Source organism: Apium graveolens, chromosome 10 (genome assembly GCF_009905375.1).
Source record: "Apium graveolens cultivar Ventura chromosome 10, ASM990537v1, whole genome shotgun sequence".
In the NCBI taxonomy this organism is placed as follows: domain Eukaryota; kingdom Viridiplantae; phylum Streptophyta; class Magnoliopsida; order Apiales; family Apiaceae; genus Apium; species Apium graveolens.
In genome coordinates, this window is record NC_133656.1 from 227,996,605 (window position 1) to 228,000,233 (window position 3,629).

The window sequence follows — 3,629 nt, forward strand, 5'->3', positions numbered from 1 at the left end:
AGGACGAGTGCCATTAGTCCTAACCATAGACTATTAATCTTCCACTTCAACATATTCTAAATTAATCTGAGACTGTTACCAAATTTTACTCACAGATAAGTCAAGTAAAGGGTTAGACTGAAAAATCAGAACTTAGACCTATACCAGAACTTAACAGTCATCAGAACATAATGTCTTAATTCGAACAAGGAATATCTATCTTAGTAAGTTTTCATACAAGTTCTGAGTTATAGTCTTCAGAACTTAATCATCAGAACATATAACTAGAACGTGTCCTCAGAATTTGTGCAAGGTGACACAATGACTGTTTGTCTAAAAGAACATAGACCACCACAAAAATTTCATCATTTATATGGAGTGATTTGTGTGTGCATTAAGCTAAATAACTAATAAAGAGTAAAGTCTGATTTTCTTCAGTACATCTTAGAAATAAGTCATAATTAAAATTTTGCTAAAGAGCTGTCATTATCCTGAAACCTACTGATAAATGAGTTCATGCATGAGTCCACCTCAACTGTTTTTGTGCTAATTTTATGCATCTTTTTAAATTCTATTTTACAGTGGCTTCTCAGTGTAAGTGAGTTACGACTGCTTATCAGAATTTATGCTATTATCAGAGTATTTCTCCAGTAATCATAGAGTGTGAAAAGTCACCAAGAAAATATTTTGCTTTTCTAATGCATATTTACTTAATACCAGCTATGCACTTGGGTCGTCCCATTCACATTTTTACTCTAGATCTCAAAGGAGTACCTGATATTATTCTTTGATTCTTTTTCTTCTTCTTTTGATAAGTGAGGTTTATCAGCACTTAGTACATTCAGCAGTTTTACTAGAATCAGAACTTAAACAGATGAGTAGCATTATTCTAATTTGGGACTTAGTAATAAGATGAATAAAGTAAACTAAACTAAGCTCAAGTATCAGAATTTGCTTGTGTCATAAGATTTCCACAGAAATAATTACTTCTTTCATGGGATCATTTGTTTATTGAAGACTAGTAGGTCAGTATCTAGCACAATTATCCTCATAGGATTGAATGATTACTTAAACAGATATATCACTTATTAGAGTTAAGAGATATATATCAGACAACAGTCAGTACTTAAAAACATTTATCAATTAAGCACAGAATACACAAAGAGATTAATTCTGTAAATACTGATTATAAAGTCTGATAACATAGAACAAGTTTAAGCAGATTTAGAGAAAGAACCTGAAATCATTCCAAGTTCATTTACCAATCTTGTAAAGGTAGCTTCACACAGTGGTTTTGTGAAGATATCTGCTACTTGTTGATCTGTGGGAACAAAATGCAATTCCACTGTACCTTCATCCACATGTTCCCTGATGAAATGGTACATGATGCTGATGTGCTTTGTCATAGAGTGTTGAACTGGATTACCTGTCATAGCAATAGCACTTTGATTATCACAGTAAATAGGGATTTTGAAATATGTTAACCCATAATCCAGTAACTGATTCTTCATCCAAAGAATCTGTGCACAGCAGCTTCCTGCAGCAATATACTCTGCTTCTGCAGTTGATGTGGAAATTGACTTTTGTTTCTTGCTATACCAAGAAACCAATCTGCCTCCAAGAAATTGGCAGCTTCCACTTGTGCTTTTCCTGTCAATTTTGCAACCTGCAAAATCTGCATCTGAGTAACCTATTAATTTAAAATCTGATTCTCTAGGATACCATAATCCTAGATCAGCTGTTCCTTTAAGATACTTAAAGATTCTTTTTACAGCTGTTAAGTGAGGTTCTCTTGGATCTGCTTGAAATCTTGCACAAAGACAGGTAGCAAACATGATATCTGGTCTACTAGCAGTTAGATAGAGAAGTGAGCCAATCATACCTCTGTAATCAGTAATATCTACTGAATTACCAGTATCCTTATCCAGTTTTGTTGCAGTGGCCATGGGAGTGGATGCACTTGAACAGTCTTGCATTCCAAATTTCTTCAGCAAGTTTCTGGTGTACTTAGATTGACAAATAAAAGTGCCTTCTTCACTCTGCTTGACTTGAAGGCCCAGAAAATAACTAAGTTCTCCCATCATACTCATCTGATATCTTGATTGCATTAGTTTGGCAAACTTTTTGCAAAGTTTGTCATTTGGAGACCCAAAAATGATATCATCAACATAAATCTGGACCAAAAGTAAGTCCTTGCCATGGTTGAGATAGAACAGTGTTTTGTCAATAGTTCCTCTGTTGAATCCACTTTCCAGAAGAAACTGAGCTAAAGTCTCATACCATGCTCTAGGAGCTTGCTTAAGTCCATAAAGTGCTTTATCAAGCCTGTAGACATAATCTGGATGTTTGGAATCTACAAAGCCTGGAGGTTGTTCAACATATACTTCCTCCTCCAATTCTCCATTGAGAAAAGCACTTTTCACATCCATTTGAAAGACAGTAAACTTTTTGTGAGCAGCATAAGCCATGAATATCCTTATGGCTTCTAACCTAGCAACTGGCGCAAATGTTTCATCATAGTCAATTCCTTCCTGTTGAGAATATCCTTTTGCAACCAGCCTTGCCTTGTTCCTTGTAATTATGCTATCACTATCAGTTTTATTTCTGAATACCCATTTTGTACCAACAACAGATCTATTCTTAGGTCTTGGCACTAAGGTCCAGACTTTGTTTCTTTCAAATTCATTCAACTCTTCCTGCATTGCTTGCACCCAATCAGCATCTTGAAGAGCTTCTTCCACTTTCTTTGGCTCAGACTGAGAGAGAAAAGAATTGTAAAGACATTCATTAGAAGTACCTGTTCTAGTTCTGACACCTGCATCAGGATTTCCAATTATCAAATCAGGTGTATGTGATTTTGTCCACTTCCTTGCAGATGGAAGGTTTTCTCTAGAACTGGATGCTCCCCCATGATTCATGTTGTCTTCGTTTTCATTTTCTGATGCTCCCCCTGAAACTATGCTCTCTGAGTTGGATTCTTCAGCATTTAGATTTTCAGCACTATCAGTACTTGGCTTATCAGAACTTGACGAATCAGAACTTGAAGAGCCAGATGTATGTTCTGATGCTTCTTGAGATGTGATAATATCTTGAGTATGCTCCCCCTGCATTGGTGCATCTTCCTTTGACGTAGTCACCACAGTTTCAATAACATCAGAGTTTAATCCATCAGAGTTTACAGTATCAGGACTTAAACTGTCAGGACTTAAGGTATCAGAATATGAATCTTCATTTTCAAATCTCAGCTGATCATGATCAATGCAATCTTCAAGTCCAGTGATCTTCTTGTCATCAAAAGAGACATTGATAGATTCCATGACCACTTTTGTTCTCAAATTATAGACTCTGAAGGCTTTTGTGGAAAGTGGATATCCAACAAAGATTCCCTCATCAGCTTTTAGATCAAACTTGGATAGCTGTTCAGGATGAGTCTTGAGAACAAAACACTTACATCCAAATACATGAAAGTATTTCAGATTTGGCTTCTTGTTCTTCACCATCTCATATGGTGTTTTTCCATGCTTGTTAATGAGTGTTGCATTTTGAGTAAAACAAGCAGTCTGCACAGCTTCAGCCCAGAAATAGGTTGGAAGCTTTGCTTCTTCAAGCATTGTTCGTGCAGCTTCAATGAGAGTTCTATTCTTCCTTTC